The sequence below is a fragment of the Leucoraja erinacea genome, chromosome 32, assembly GCF_028641065.1.
Source record: "Leucoraja erinacea ecotype New England chromosome 32, Leri_hhj_1, whole genome shotgun sequence".
NCBI lineage: Eukaryota > Metazoa > Chordata > Chondrichthyes > Rajiformes > Rajidae > Leucoraja > Leucoraja erinaceus.
In genome coordinates, this window is record NC_073408.1 from 24,260,948 (window position 1) to 24,278,096 (window position 17,149).

The following is a 17,149-nucleotide window of genomic DNA, read 5'->3' on the forward strand; positions in this document are numbered from 1 at the left end:
TGTTGGACCGGGGCGGGCAGACAACTACCTGGAGTAGACGCGAGGCATCACGCTCAATGGGTGAACCACAAATGGCTGATCCTGCCCGGGCCCACTGCGCACGCGCGGATAGATGGCGCCATTTTGCGTCGTTTCCCCAACTGCGCAGGCGCGGATGGGCACATTTATTTCTCCCCCAGCGGCCGGAACCAGAATTTCAGATGATTTCCCACAAAGTGGAAACGCTGATTGTGCTCTGATTAAAAAATAAATAAAAAATTCTGGGTTTTTTTTCTTATTCTGGCGGGAAAAGGGGGGGGGGGGGGGCGTGCGGTTGCACCCAGCGCACCGCCCCTTCGGACGGCCATGATAGACCATATATATATATATATATATATATATACACAATAAATAAACAGATAAAATGCAATAGGCTGTTATTGTTCAGCCCTCCACCACCACCAGTTTAAATTGCATTTAGAATATTTATGGAGGACCAGGAAACCAGAAGCAAGAGTGGTCCAGGGTCAGGGAGTGATTCTGCATTGGTTTTACAGCGCTGGCGGCGAGGCAGTGTGGCGCTGGTGGCGAGACAGCAATGGCGGCCAAATCTCCCACAAAAATTCAAAGCAAGGGAGAAAGTGCCCAGCGCTGACCAGTTGCCGTGGCAGTGCGCATGCGCAGGGCGGCCGATAATGTGCGGGCCGTGGTTGTGCAGGGGGAGGACGTGCAGGCCGCAGCAATGCGCATATGCAAGGCGGCCTGTCGGGCCGGTGGATGAGGAGTGAGCGGAGAGCGGAGACCCGGCGGCCCGGACACGGATAGCGGTTGGAGACGGAGAGAGATAGAGAGGGCGGCCCGCCCAGCGTTGAACGGCAGGTGGCCTGCCTTGGCCGGAGGCCTCCTAGATTTCGAGGCCCTAGGCTTCAGCCTATGAAGCCTAGTGGTAAATCCGGCTCTGCGAGGCCTCCCTAGGTCTCGAGGCCCTAAGCTTAAGCTTGTCCAGCTTATACATAAATCTGGCCCTGATGACGGCCATTAGCTTTCTTCACTGCTTTCTTCACTGCCTGTTGTACCTGCATGCTTACTTTCAGTGACTGCTGTACAAGCACGCCCAGGCCTCATTGCACCTCCCCTTCTCCTAATCTGACACCATTCATCTAATAACCTCACATTTATCTACATTATACTGCATCTGCCATGCATCTGCCAACTCACCCAACCTGCCCAAGTCACTCTGCAGACTCATAGCATCGTCTAAATAGTTAATATATATTGTAAACAACTGTGGTCCCAGCACCGATACTTGCGGCATCCAAAAGTCACTAGCTGTCAATCAAGGTTTCAAAGGTAGACGAAAATGCTGGAGAAACTCAGCGGGTGAGGCAGCATCTATGGAGCAAAGGAATAGGTGATGTTTCGGGTCGAGACCCTTCTTCAGACTGATGTGGGGGTGGCTGGTCGGGAAGAAGAAAGGAAGAGGCGGAGACAGTGGGCTGAAGGAGAGCTGGGAAGGGGGAGGGGGAAAAGAGGGAGAAAGCAAGGACTACCTGAAATTGGAGAAGTCAATGTTCATACCGCTGGGGTGTAAACTACCCAAGCAAAATATGAGTTGCTGCACCTCCAATTTACGGTGGGACGAACTCTGCCCATGGAGGAGGCCCAGGACAGAGAGGTCGGATTCAGAATGGGAGGGGGAGTTGAAGTGCTGAGCCTCTTGGAGATCAACAACCTACTCTTTACCACGTACTTAAAATAACAAGAACAGAAGGATGGACAAAATGTTAGCGAGGCAGCCACATTCTGAAAAGGACCCGTTAACTCCTACTCTTTGCTTCCTGTCTGCCAACCAGTTCTCTATCCATGTCAATACCCTAACCCCAATACCATGTACTGTAATTTTGTACACTAATCTCTTGTGTGGGACCTTGTTAAAGGCTTTTTGAAAGTCCAGATACACCACATCCCCTGGCTCTCCCTTATCCATTCTACTTGCTACATCCTGAAAAACTTCCAAAAGATTAGTCAAGCATGATTTCCTCTTCATAAATCTATGCTGGCTTTGACTGATCCCATCACTGCTTTCCAAATGTGCTGCTATAACATCTTTAATAATCAGCTCCAGCATTTCCCCCACAGCCGATGTAAGGCTAACTGGTCTATAATTCCCCATTTACTCTCTCCCTCCTTTCTTAAAAAGTGGCTACCCTCCAGTCCACAGGAACTGATCCAGAGTCGAGAAAACATTGGAAAATGATCACCAATACATCCACAATTTCTAGGGCCACCTCCTTAGGTATTCTGGGATGCAGACTATCAGGCCCTGGGGATTTATCTGCCTTCAGTCCCAACAGTTTACCTAACACCATTTCCTGACTCAAGTACACCTGGACCATTTCTGACACTTCCCTACCATTCCTTGACCTCACTATCTCCATCGCAGGTGATAGACGTCTGACCGACATCCACTATAAACCTACTGACTCCCATGGCTATCTGGACTACACTTCTTCCCACCCTGCTTCCTGTAAGGACTCCATCCCCTACTCCCAATTCCTCCATCTACGCCGCATCTGCTCCCAGGATGAGGCGTTCCACACCAGGGCATCTGAAATGTCCTAATTCTTCAGGGAAAGGGGGTTCCCCTCCTCCACCATAGATGAGGCTTGCACCAGGGACTCTTCCATACCCCGCAACACTGCTCTCTCTCCCCATCCCCCCACTCGTATCAAGGGCAGAGTCCCCCTAGTCCTCACCTTTCATCCCACCAGCTGTCACATACAATAAGTAATCCTCCATCAGTTTCGCCACCTCCAATATGACCCCACCACTCGCCACATCTTCCCATCTCCCCCCTTCCACAAAGACCTCTCCCTCCGTAACTCCCTTCCACAAAGGCCTCTCCCTCCGTAACTCCCTTGTCAATTCTTCCCTTGCCTCCCATACCACCCCCTTCCCGGGCATTTTCCGTTGCAATCGCAAAAGATGCAACAATTGTCCCTTTACCTCCCCCTCGACTCAATTCAAGGACCCAAGCAGTCGTTCCAGGTGCGACAGAGGTTCACCTGCATCTCCTCCAACCTCATTATTGCATCCGCTGCTCTAGATGACAGCTGATCTACATCGATGAGACCAAGCGTAGGCTGGGCGATCGCTTCGCTGAACACCTCCTCTCGGTCCGCAATAACCAAGCTGACATCCCGGTGGCTCAGCACTTCAACTCCCCCTCCCATTCCCCATCCGACCTCTCTGTCCTAGGTCTCCTCCATGGCCAGAGTGAGCAACACCGTAAATTGGAGGAACAGCACCTCATATTCCGCATGGGGAGTCTGCATCCTGCGGGCATGAACATTGAATTCTCCCAATTTTGTTACCCTTGCTGCCTCCTCCCCTTCCCCAGCCCTCGGGTTGTCTCCTCCCATCCCTCAGCCCTCGGGCTCCTCCTCCTCCTTTTTCATTTCTTCCCCGCCACCCCCCCCCCATCAGTCTGAAGAAAGGTTATGGCCCGAAACGTTGCTATTTCCTTCGCTCCATAAATGCTGCTGCACCCGCTGAGTTTCTCCAGCATTTTTGTGTACCTACCATTTCCTGACTAATGTGGATTCACTTCAGTTCCTCCCTCCCACTAGATCCTCAGTCCCCTAGTATTCCTCGGAGATTGTTTGTGTCTTCCTTTTTTTTTTTTTAAATATTTTATTTTATTAGAAGTAAGTACAGTCATATGGCACCAAAGTGCCTAATATATATTTTCATAATACATTTTATGTACAACTTCTTTTTTTTTGTTACATTGAAAAAAGATTAGAATAAGAAAAAGAAGTTAGATAGTAAAGGATAGAAAGATGTGAAATATATAGTGTGTGAAGAAAGAAAACGAGTAAATGAAGAAAGTTGAGTGAGAAAATAGAGAAAAGAAAATAAAATAAAAAAGAAAAGGAGATCATTATTTATAATCTTGACCAACCCTCGTCCAGTCCTGAAACAGTTATTTTTTACAATTGTGTTGCACCATATGATTCCAAAAAAAACGACAAATGGAGACTAACTCGTTATGAATTGGTCTGATTTATCCATTAGGAGGAATCGCATTTCCTCAAGATGAGCGGTGTCCAACATACTTGCAATCCACATTTTAAGCGTTGGTATTGACGTACCCTTCCAAAATTTAAGTATTAATTTTTTTTTACTATTATTAAACCATAGTTAAGGAATAGATTTTGAGATGTGTTCAATTTATTCCCATCTTCCATTACACCAAATATAATCATTTCAGTATTAGGTTCCATTCTTGTCTTGAATAATTTTGGTAAATATTTCAAAAATATCATTCCAAAATCTATAAAGTTTTATGCAGGAAACTAAGGAGTGTGTTATAGTTGCCTTTTGGGCTAGACATTTATCACAAGTGGCGGATATATTTGGATAAAATTTGTTCAATCTTGTTTTTGAATAATATAATCTATGTACAATTTTAAATTGAATTAGATTATGTCCTACATTAATTGAACATTTGTGAATATATATCAGGTATTTTTCCCATTTAACCTTCGTAATTTTTATCATTAATTCCCGTTCCCACTCTTCTCTAAGTACCTCTGTCGATGGTAGGTCTATATTTAGAATACTATTATATAAATATGATATTAATTTTTGTGAGTCAGCTTCAATATTCATTGCTTCTTCCAATAAGTCAGGAGTTACTTTTTGATATCCTTGTATATATTTTTTCACGGTCGCAAATCTGAAGATATTTAAAATATTGGTTGTTTTTCAATTTAAATTTTAATTGTAGTTGTTGGAATGACAGTAGGTTTCCCATTTCGGACATATCCCCGATCCTTCTAATTCCGAGGCTTTCATATTGGTTATATGTCTTATCAATAAGAGATGGTTTAAATAAAGGGTTATTCGCAATTGGCATTAACAGTGATAGATTTCTTAATTTTAAAGATAATTTTATTTGTTTCCAAATTCTTATTGTACCATATATAATTGGGTTCTTCTTATATATTGTGTTATTCAGTTTTTTGGGGGGAAAGAGGATCGTTCCTATATTACAAGGATGGCAATCCTCCTTCTCCATTTTTATCCATTCTGTCTGTTGGGTAGAACTATCCAACCAATAAATCATATTCTTAATATGCACTGCCCAGTAATAATACATAAAATTTGGAAGTGAAAGTCCCCCGACCTCTTTTGGTTTACATAAGTGTTTTTTTGTGATTCTATGTGATCTATAATCCCAAATATAGGTCCCTATGTGATCTATAGTCCCTGACTAATGTGGATTCCCTTCAGTTCCTCCCTCCCACTAGATCCTCGGTCCCCTAGTATTCCCCGGAGATTGTTTGTGTCTTCCTTAGTGAAGACAGAACCAAAGTACTCGTTTAACTGTTCTGCCATTTTGTTGTTTCCCATTATAAATTCACCTGTCTCTGACTGTAAGGGACCTACATTCGTCTTCACTCATTTTTTCCTTTTTACATACCTAAAGAAGCTTGTACAGTCAGTTTTTATATTCCCCGCAAGCCTTCTTTCATGATCTTTCCCCCCCCCCTCTTAATTAACCCCTTTGTCCTCCTCTGTTGAGTTCTACATTTCTCCCAGTCCTCTGGTTTGCCACTTCTTCTGGCCAATTAATATGCCTCTTCCTTGGATTTAACAGTATCCTTGACTTCCCTCATCAACCACGGTTTGAGCCTTCCCAGTTTTATTTTTTCGCTAGACAGGGATGAACAATTTCTGGAGTTCATCCGTGCGGTCTTTAAATCTTCTCCATTGCATCTCCACTGTCAAGCCTTTAAGTATAATTTGCCAGTCTATCCTAGCAAATTCCTGTCTCATACCTTCAAAGTCTCCTTTATTCAAGGTCAGGACCCATGTCTCTGAATTAACCGTGTCACTCTACATTCTAATCCAGAATTCCACCATATTATGGTCAATGTTGCCCAAGGGGCCTTTCACAACAAGATCGCTAACTAATTATTTCCCTTTTACACAATACCCAGTCTAGTCCTGCCCTCTAGTCAGTTCCTCTACATGTTGGTTTAAAAATCCACATCCCGTATACATTCCAGGAAATTCTCCTCCTTAGCACTGTTACCTATTTGCTGGCCCAATCTATATGGAGATTAAAGTCACCCATGATAATCGCTGGACCTTTGCTACACGCATCCCTAATTTCCTGCTTGATGCTATCCCCAACCTCCCTACTGCGGTTTGGTGTTCTGTATACAACTCTAACAAGCCTTTTCTGCTCTTGGCTATTTTGCAGTTCTACCCATACTGATTCTACAGCATCCAAGCCAATTATTCTCCATCCCCTCCCCTCCCCTTCCCAGTAGGACCAGTCTCGAGTTTGGCATTGCGCATAAGGCCACGTGTAGCTGTGTCTGCTGGAGGGGGGGGGGGGGGGGGGGCGGTTATCTCCAAACTCTGGGAGCTTGGAGTCACATCCTTCCTCTGCCACGCGATCCGTAATTTTCTGGCCCACAGTCCTCAATCAGTCAGTTTACATGACAACAACTTCCTCACAATAAGACTCATCGCCGCTGCCCCGCAAGGATTCATTCTCAGTTCCCTAATATTCTTTGTTTACACTTGTGACTCAAGGCTGAGTACAGCTCCAATTCCGTCAACGTGCTCGCAGACAACGTCACTGTAGTGTGTCGGATCACAATAATGATGATGCGCAATACAGGTGCACAACCTTTTATCCGGTGTTCCGGAAACCGAAAACCTCCGAAAACCGGCCATTTTTTCCAGGATGTCATTGGCACACCAAAGCTCGCGTTTGGCGCCAAACTTGACCCGAAACGACCCACGGTCAACCCAGGTCTGTACTACTGTAGTGGCTGCCTCCTCCCCGGAGACCGGGGAGACACTTAAACATCTGTAAATCATTGCTTAAATGTTAGTCAGTTAGTTTGGAGGGCTTTTATGTGAAGGGGGGGTTGAAGGGGTAAACTTTAATTCTTAGTCCCCTACCTGGTCGGAGAGACGGGGAGCGGTCAATGCCTTACCGGGTCGCCGTGCAGTAAGCTCCGCAGCACTGTGGCCGCTCAACTCCCAGCTGGGGCTGCGGGAGGCGCCGGTTGTAGCTCCGACCCCGACAACTCTACCCCTGGCTGCGAGGCACTCCAAATCCACCGCCGCCCGCGGGGATACCAGCGGGGAGCGGGCAATGCCTTACCGGGTCGCTGTGCGGTAAGCTCCAGGGCGCGGAGGCCGCCTTCTCCCAACATTCGCGGAGCTGGGGCCGCGGGCGGCGCTGGATTTGGAGCGCCTCGCAGCCAGGGATAGAGTTGCCGGGGTCGGAGCTACAACTGGCGCCGCCCGCGGCCGGACGGAGCCCCCAGCTCCGCGATGTTGGGAGTCGCCGACCAGGTAGGGGACTAAGAATTAAAGTTTCCCCCTTCACCCACCCACCCCACCACCACCACCACATAAAATCCCTCCAAACTAACTGACTAACATTTATGCAATGATTTACAATGATTCCCCGGTCTCCGGGGAGGAGGCAGCCGCTCCAGACTTTTCAAGCCGCCCGCGCTACCTACCTAATCTACGCTAAAAATCGTCCATTCGGAAATCCGAAAATGTCCGAAATCCGACAAGTGTCTGGTCCCAAGGCTTTCGGATAAAAGGTTGTGCACCTGTACAGGCAGGAGGGAGAGTACCGACTGAAATCATGTCTTGAAAATACCCACTTCCCCGATGTTAACAAGACTAAAAAGCGTGGTGTAGTACACGCGCCAAATCAGCATCAATGGTGCAGAAGTGGAAATTGTTGAGCTGTTGAGTTGCTTGGCATTAATATTACCACCGATCAGTCCAGCATCAACCACATAGATGAGGTAGCCAAGAAGACAAACTCAATGTTCGGAGGAGACAGACAGAAGTTCTACAAACCTCTACGGATGGACCATAGAAAGCATACTGTTGCGATGCATCGCAGCTTAAGGGCCTGTCCCACCAGCATGCGATAGCATGCGTCTAGCACAACCAAACGTGGTTGCTTGAGGCGTACGGCCTCGCTGGGCCGGTCCCACTTCGATCGCCTGAGGCGTAGGGAGTTGTGCGGGGCTGGTCCAGACATCGCACGGGGCTCCAAAAATCTTGCACTGTCCGAGAACCCCGCGTGACAACGGCCTGTCGGCCCGCAGCCGCATTGAGGCCATACGCAGTGCCTCGACGTCTTGACACCGTATGCAGCGTCTTGATGGCATATGCCTAGCACGTGGCATTGCGCGATGACGTCACCGCCCGGCGTGCCGTTGCGTGATGACGTTACCGCCCGACGCCGTGCGACGTCCAACTTCAGTCGGCCCGCCTCCTGCCCAGCTGATTGGTGAGTATGATGTCGGAACCAGCCCCGCACAACTCCATACGCCTCCGCGGTTGGAATTGGGACCGGCTCCGCGAGGCCGTACGCCTCAAACCACATTTGGTCGCGCTAGACGCATGCAATCGCATGTTGGTGGGACAGGCCCTTTAGTTTGGCAAATGTTCTGCCAAAGACGGCTAGAAGTTGTAGAGATATTTTAGATGTGGCACAGTCCATCACACAGATCAGACCTCGCACAATTGGCTCCATCTCGACCACGCTGCCTCGCAAAAGCAACAAACATAATAAAAGCCATGGCCCAACACGATAATTCATTTCCACCCCTTTTCCCGTCCAGTAGAAAGTACAAGCACTCGAAAGCGCACTACTACACATAGGAATAGTTTCTTCTCTCCCATTGTCAGATTACTGTTCGAAACATCCCTACACCTTGGTGGATGTATTTCCATGGAACATATGCGCTATCATGCTGCGGACTATGTTCTGCATTCTGTATCTCCCCCTTTGCTTTATCATGCGCCGCAATACACATGGCAATAATAAACCTAAACATGAAAACCTAAACATCTTAATGCCCCTTGCAACTTAATTGTTTACACCTTCACAAACCAAGACTCATAGTTAATAGAAGCATTGCATCATTAATCTTTCTAGCTATGCACCTCGGCACGGTTGAACACAAATTTTACATCAGGTTCAATGATGGTTTTGTGTTTGCACAAAGCTCTAGTCCTCTAAATGCAAAGGTGCAACTCCTAGGAGAACGGTAGACTGGAAATATGCAATGTGGCTTGAGCAACGATTGTTCATTGTTCCATATACCCGGACAAATCGGGGTTCGGTGGAAATAAAGAATCACATTCAGCATGATATTCTGTATCATGATCTATATTCTACATTCTGTATCTTCCCCTTTACCCGATCTATTGCACTTGGATTTACATAGATTGCTTTTGTGTCTGGAATATTTGAACAATTATTTCTACTGCAGCTTGCTACATGTGATAATAATATAACTAACCTGACCAAATGACCCGTGAGATAAGAAATAACTCTGATCAGTGGGAATATTCATACTTTGACGCTGACTAAGATTGTAGACGAGACACGTGCGGTGATGATGTAAAGGAGAAGGTGATGAATGGCTGTTAACCATCAATGGGTTCTTTTCTATTTATTTATTTATTTAAAATTTATTTTTATTAGAAGCAATTGTACAAGGATAAGACGATCGGCATAACAATTATTCAATTATTGTACAGCTTCATTTTTAACCTTATAACATAAATTTGTTTTTAAAGAAATAAAAGAAAAAAGGGAAAACAAGGAAAGAAGAGAAAAAAGAATGAAGAGATAAAGTCGAAAAGAACAGTAAAAATACCCCTAAGCTACCAAAGCAGTGCAGAAGCAAGGAAAGGAAATAAGAAAGAAAAGATGGAGATATATCCCCCCCCCCCCCCCCCCCCCCCCCCCCCCCCCCTCCCTCCCCCCCCACCCCATCATGGCATCAAATTTAACTTTAAATTTGTGTTTAACCATTCTGTTGTTGTAAAAATTCAGTAAAGGGTACCCGTGTCTTAAGGATTTGATCTGTTTTTTTCCGCCAAGACAAGCCTAATGTTTTCCAAGTGTAGCGTCTCGGACATATCTGTAATCCACATCTTCACGGTGGGGACTGTTGTCTGTTTTCAAAATGTAAGTATTAATTTTTTTTGCCATTATTATGCCGTAATTGAGGAAACGTCTTCGAAATATCGTTAGCTTAGAGCAGGCCTCTGACATACCTAATATGATCAGTTTTATATCTGGGTCCAATTTAATTTTAAGTATTTTGGAAAAGGTATCAAATATTCCCCTCCAGAAGTTTGTAACTTTGTACGAGAAGCAAAAGAATGGGTTGTAGTCGCTTCTTGGAGGAGACATTTATCACAAATAGGAGAGACATTTGGGAAGATCTTGTTCAATTTGGACTTTGAATAATAGAGTATGTGCGGTATTTTAAAATGTATCAGGGAGTGCCTAACATTAAGAGAGCTATAATGTATGTATAAAAGGCTATCCTCCCAACTATCCTTTGAGGTTAGTAAACCCAATTCATCTTCCCATGCTCGCCTAAGCGTTTCAGAAGATGGGATGTGTGCAGTTAAAAGGGCATTGTAAATGTAGGATATGTATCCGCCTTACTAGTATCAACCTTTCTATTCATGCATTTGTCTAATATATCTGGGCCCATAGGATGACAGTCTTGTGTGTGTGTTTTCACAGTCTCAGATTTGAAGATATCAAAAATGAATTTCTAGCTTTCAAATGATATCTATCTATGATACTAAAACTAAGACCATGACCGCTTTTGATTTCCGAGAGAACGCCGACACTTACAGCCGTCATTTTTGGCCACCTCGCTCAGAGTCCCCCTCCGCCAGATTCAACCAGAGGGTTTTCCCCATCGATTAAAAATCAGAGTTAATGTTAATTTTTTTTTTTATCATTCTCTCTGCTGCCCCCGCTGACGGCATGGGGGAGGGACTATAAAACCCGGAAGTGTCGTGCCTCACTTAGTCTCTGCGAGACGGAGGAAGCGAGAGGGTCACGGCTTTCTGAGCTGCGAATAACACTGAACACACGTCTACTCCACGGTGAGTCCCCTCGATGCGTTGGGTCCACTGTTGTTTGTCATGTACATCAATGATCCGGATGATGGTGTGGTAAATTGGATTAGTAAGTATGCAGATGATACTAAGGTGGGGTTGTGGATAATGAAGTAGATTTTACTTCGGAGTCACGTGAGTGACTACGTGAAAGAAGCCCGCTACGACGCATGCGTGTCATATCGCATACACGCATTGAACGAGTCAGACGTGGGAGACGACGTCTCCCTAGAGGAAGCAGGTAAGAGACTGAAAAAAAATTTTCCCACTTACCTTACAGGTAGGGCTGCAAGAAGCTGCGGGACGCTGGAGGGGAGAACCGCGGAGACAGCGGGCAGCCAGCGGCAGCCGACGGCACGCGAATCCTCTTGGAGAGGAAACAGCTGTGCCCGACGTCGCTCCCCGCACCGGCAAGATTGACTGCTGCCGGGCGGGAAGCGAAGCAACACGTCCCGGGGGTGTCCAGACTCAGGCGAGTCTATGTTGGACGCAGTCGCTAGCGGCTCCGGAGCTGATTGAAGCGGCTGCAGCACCCGGAAGAGAGCAGGACTACTTCTGTAGCTGTCAGCCGACAGCTGGGACAGCAGCCCAAGGACCTACGCTACGGGGTCCGTGGGGCTGCGGGAGGAAGGACGTTCCTCCCAAACGGCAGGCTGAGAACAGGTAAGAACAAAGTTCCCTTACCTTTGTTTTCTTTTACAGCGGTTTGCTGCCGTATTCTGAAGAGCAGCAGGCAGCCAGCTAAGGACGTCAGGGCAGAGCCACAGACGTTGCTGCTGTGTTGCTGAACAGCAGGCAGCCAGCTAAGGGGGCAGAGCCACAGACGTTACTGCTGTGTTCTGAACAGCAGGCAGCCAGCTACTGATGTCAGTACAGAACTGAAGTGCTCCCACACGAAATCGCTGCTGTTTAATGACCAGCAGCAGGCAGCAATGAATGTCGGCACCAGCATCTCCCATAAGGGAGCAAGTGCCAAACTTCACCCTAAATGGGTAGAGGTGCCTGTGAGTACCGGGACCATGGGGAGCGACCAGTGCCCGTAGGCATGGGGACCGGCTGCGGGATATACCGCGTGCGACTAGTGCCCGAGAGCACCAAGTTCGGCAGGAGCGGTCCCATATATTAAAGCACCCGCGACGACTAGTGCCCGAGAGCATGTAAGTCGGCTGGAGCGGTGGCTGGAGTAAATTTCTCCACAGTGGCAGGCTCCGGGATTGGAGGATAGCCACAGTGGGCAAAAATATAAGTCCCACAGCAGTTTCCCATAAGGGCTGCATGAAATATCAGACGCCTCTGAGGAGGGTATGGAAGGTCTGACGGGGTAAAATCTGAGCAGGTGATGGAGCCACCTTTCTCCTATTGAAGGGTGGGATATAACAACCTGCTAAACATGATGAGCCAGTACTACCAGCAGGAACACACTGAGAATGATCTCGAGAAGGATGGCTGTGAGTATTGAATATATGTCCACCCATCAACTTCAAGCTAATATTTTTGCTGAAGTGTTGGCAAGGCATTTATACCCCGGGAAATTGTGGTGCTCTTAAATGTAGCCAGTGTTACAGGTGCACTTGCAGACATGTTGGGAGGCCATTAGGAGTCCGGATATTAAAATCCAAAATACTCTGAAAGGTCTCATGGCGGGCATAACAGCTTTGGCCCGCATGGTAAGAAAAGGTGGACATAATTAGTGACCACAAGGATGCTATTGCACTATTTTTTGCAATGTGCAGTTTGAACTAAATATATTAGAAAGAGGGCCATTCAGCCAGCTCTAGACCCTAAGTTCGCTATACTATGTAAGCAAACGGCTATAGAACCTGTTATTTGGGGGAGACCTGTCCAAACAGGTTAAAGAATTGGATGAGGAGGCTCGACTTTGGGCCTGATTAGAGCATCCAAAGGATATCTGGGGAAGACATTAACCTTATGTGCATCCTAAGAGAGGTAGTGTTTGTAATTATACTACAAAGAATTGGGCACAGGTACCCAGCAGCAGCGTTCTGTTTAGGGTTTTTGGCCCGGGACGACCACTGTGGAAGATGCAAAAGCCTCTACGTCAGCATCTATCCTAACCTAAACCTTCAGGCCCTCCACAACCGCGAATGAAACCAAGAAAATACTTGGTTACCACCGATAACCATGGAGGTAGGTGAATTTGGGGCTCCAACAAATAGGGAGCACGGAAGTTGGAGGGACATTGCAACTTCATGTTGAAGCTTGGTGTAATATATCTATGGACAGATATATCCTTAGCAGTTTTAAGGGATATCTGATAGAGTTTCTACACAAACAAAACCCTCCAGTACAACATAAACCGGACAGATATACATGCTTACTAAAAGGGTAATGGAATAAACCAAACCTGAACAACAGGATTTGTCAAACATCTTTATTAGAAATAAGAAAGATGGGGGTTGCCGTATTATTATGGATTATCAACGCTTCACAATGTTGTGCAATATATTCATTTTAAAAATGGATACTTTTAGCAGTACTATAGAGTTAGTTTGCAGCAGGCTACTTTATGGCAAGTATTAATCTTTAAGATCCTTACTATTCAATATCCAACAGGAGAAAAATTTTAAAACAGCTTTGGGACTGCTGCAACACAAAAATCATAGAGTAATGGCATAGGTGGATGATATCCTTATTGTGGGAATAACTTATGAATTGGCATGTTAGGCAGTGGTGGCCACTAAACAATTGTTTGAACAGCTGGGATTCATTGTCCATCCACTTAAGTCAAAATTGACACAATTAACACATTTAATATGCTAATGACTTTACTAATAGGGAAAGCCACAGAGTTCAATGGGCTCAAAATTATAGAGGCCATTTATTTTGGCCAATGGAGCTAACAATAGAAGCTATAAAAGAATTACAATGTTGGGAACATAATGTTAAGTATTGCTCCAACCCAATAGTTATTCACAACCCGTCTGTGCTATTACAAACAGATGCCAGTGCAATTGGTTACGGTACAACTGATACCATCTCGAGCTATGGGGGAGATGGAATATACAAGAAGCTAACCTACTTAACACTAAGGGTATAAGTACTTAGAAATGTTAAGTGCATTTCATGGGCTAAAATCTTATTGCTCAGGAATCAAACTGCAGCATGTTAGATGGTAGATAGATAATACCTCGGTGGTGGCATATATAAGTCATATGGGTGGAAATATATCAACATCTTGTGATGAATTGGCAAATTCAATTTGGCAATGGTGTGTCCAAAGGAATATTTGGTTATCGGCTACGTATCGACCAGGGATACTAATTCAGTGGCAGACACCAGGTCACGAAAATTTATTGAAAGTACTGAATGGATGTTGGATAGAACGGTATTTGCTGAAATCACAGTAAAGTATGTAAGGCCGGATATTAGAATTGCATCCAGGTTTAAATCACCAGTTACCGAGGTATGTATCATTGGTACCAGATCCTGAGGCAGAAGCTACAGATGCTGTTTCACTGCACTAGGGGGGGGGGGGGAAGATTTTCATTTATGTATTTCCTCCTTTTCTACTTTATCAATTGGGTACTAAGGGAAATTCAACAGGAATTGGCATCGGGGATGTCTTAGTACCTGATTGGTTTACCCAACTATGGTTTCCGGGGTACAGGACATGGTGCTGGAACCATGTATAACTGTAAGACATAGTCCTAAGTTACTGGTGCATCCAGTAACTCAAGATAGCTATCCATGTCATAGAAAATATTGATTTAGTAGGTTGTGGACTATAAAAGACTGCTACGGGATATGGGGCTATTAAAAAGAGCTGTGGACATGATCACAGCAGCACAAAGAAGGTCTACACAAAAAACAGTATTTAGGTCATATTAAAAATGGACTCATTACTGCCATAATAACCTTCTGGGCCACAGAAATAAGGATGTTCCGGCGGTGTTAGAGTTTCTCACCAGCCTGCACTATGGAGGACTCAGTTACAGCACTGTGAATAGTGCCAGAAGTGCATTGTCAAGTTATTGGTGGCAAGGAACAGTAAGACAGTCTGTGGGGTCACATCCTCTGGTAGTTAAAATTTTAAGAGGCAATGTTAACACCAAGCCACCAAAATAAGATACTACTATATCTGGGATGTAAGTGTGGTCTTGACCTTGCTAAGGAATTGGTCGCCGGCTACAGCATTAAATCTGGATAAACTAACTAAGAGATGGTAATGCTGATGGCGCTAGTCACAGCGCATAAGGTCCAGTTATTGCAAAAAGTCAGACTGGATGGCTCACTATGGCGGCAGGAAGTTTGGGGGTTGTGATCTAGGACCGTATTATTAAACAAAATAGGCCAGGATCAGCGGAGCAGGTCATAGAATTGATGGCCTACCCGGAGGACAAACGCCTCTGTATAGTGAAGCACGTTTTGTTATACAGTGAAAGTACAAAGGCTATCAGAGGCAAGGAAATGGCGTTTTAATCAGCTATAAGAAACTGTACCGTAGAGTGTAACTCAGACCATTTCGTGGTGGCTGAAATATGGGTTAAGATAGGCGGGAGTGGACAATAACATATTTAAATATCACTCCACCAGGGCTGCAGCTACATCTGCAGCAAAACGCCTTCATGTATCCATGGACCAAATCCTCGGGATCGCAGGATGGTTGTCAGAGAAAACGTTTCAGCAATGTTATAACAAACCAGTTAGCAGTATGGGAACATTTTCGGGGGACATTTGAAGTTCTGTATGATAATTTATCCCTGAACAATACAGGGTTATAATTTGAATTAATTAGATATTATTTATCATTTCCATTAAATAATTGGTATGAATGGTTTTGAATATAATTAACAATTTCTTCCTAACTACCAAGGCAGTTGTGAAGCATGGACTCGTTTTCCACGGCATGAGGTCACAGAGCTTTGAAATCTTTCACGTAGTCACTCACGTGACTCCGAAGTAAAATAGTAAGATTAAACGAGAACTTACCAGTTTGAAGTTTGATCTTTATTTTATGAGGAGGAACGTTGAGGGAATACGTGCCCTCCGCTCCCACCCTCGAATGGTCATATCTTAAACTGGTATCTCTTTAATAATCTTATTATTTTAGGTCATTATAGTGTATCTGTGACCTCACACCGCTGCTTTGAAGGATGACACGCATGCGTCGTAGCGGGCTTCTTTCACGTATTCCCTCAACGTTCCTCCTCATAAAATAAAGATCAAACTTCAAACTGGTAAGTTCTCGTTTAATCTTACTATTTTAGTCTACAGAGAGATTTATGCCAGTTGGAAGAGTGGGCTGAAAGATGGCAGATGGAGTTTAATGCCGATAAGTGTGAGGTGCTAGATCTTGGCAGGACAAATCAAAATAGGACGTACATGGTAAATGGTAGGGAATTGGAGAATGCAGGTGAACAGAGGGATCTGGGAATAACTGTGCACAGTTCCGTGAAAGTGGAATCTCATGTAGATAGGGTGGTAAAGAAAGCTTTTGGTGTGCTGGCCTTTATAAATCAGAGCATTGGGTATAGAAGTTGGGATGTAATGTTAAAATTATACATGGCCAATACTGGAGTATGGTGTACAATTTTGGTCGCCTAATTATAGGAAGGATGTCAACAAAATAGAGAGAGTACAGAGGAGATTTACTAGAATGTTGCCTGGGTTTCAGCAACTAAGTTACAGAGAAAGGTTGAACAAGTTAGGGCTTTATTCTTTGGAGCGCAGAAGGTTAAGGGGGGACTTGATAGAGGTCTTTAAAATGATGAGAGGGATAGACAGAGTTAACGTGGATAAGCTTTTCCCACTGAGAGTAAGGAAGATTCAAACAAGGGGACATGACTTGAGAATTAAGGGACAGAAGTTTAGGGGTAACATGAGGGGGAACTTCTTTACTCAGAGAATGGTGGCTGTGTGGAATGAGCTTCCAGTGATGGTGGTGGAGGCAGGTTCGTTTTTTTCATTTTAAAATAAATTGGATAGTTATATGGATGGGAAAGGAATGGAGGGTTATGGTCTTAGCGCAGGTACATGGGACTAGGGGAGAATACGTGTTCGGCACGGACTAGAAGGGTCGAGATGGCCTGTTTCCGTGCTGTAATTGTTATATGGTCATATGGTTATATGATGTGGTTTTCAAAATATGTGTTTGTTGCTTGCAAAGTGTTTGCCCAATTGGCTTGGCGTTTAAAGGGCTTTCAGAAAATGTGTT